Source organism: Pteropus vampyrus, unplaced genomic scaffold (assembly GCF_000151845.1).
Source record: "Pteropus vampyrus isolate Shadow unplaced genomic scaffold, Pvam_2.0 Scaffold3195, whole genome shotgun sequence".
NCBI lineage: Eukaryota > Metazoa > Chordata > Mammalia > Chiroptera > Pteropodidae > Pteropus > Pteropus vampyrus.
Window position 1 is genome coordinate 1,608 of NW_011891976.1, and position 325 is coordinate 1,932.

At 35.1% G+C, this 325-nt stretch overlaps 1 pseudogene; it reads left to right on the top strand.

Annotated features, from left to right (window-relative positions):
• The first annotated feature begins 110 nt into the window (after positions 1-110).
• Positions 111-229, top strand: LOC111734665 (annotated as a pseudogene).
• Positions 230-325: the final 96 nt, after the last annotated feature.

Here is a 325-nt window from a genome sequence, read left to right on the forward strand (position 1 = left end):
GGCGAGAACTGACTAAAAAGGGTCAAAAGGGGTATTTTGGGGTGATAGAATACTATATATCTTGATTATGGTTACCGTAATGTACACTTTTTTCTTTTCAAAACTTATCTGTCTATGGCCATGCAAACCTGAATGTGCCCAATTTCATCTGATCTCGGAAGCTAAGCAGTGTCGGATCTGGTTAGTACTTGGATGGGAGACCACCTAGGAATACCAGGTGCTGTAGGCGTTAAAAAAACAAACAAACAAAAAACCTTTATCTAACTTTACATTTAAAATGGGTGAGTTTCATTGTATGTAAATTATCTTTTTAAAATAAATTTTT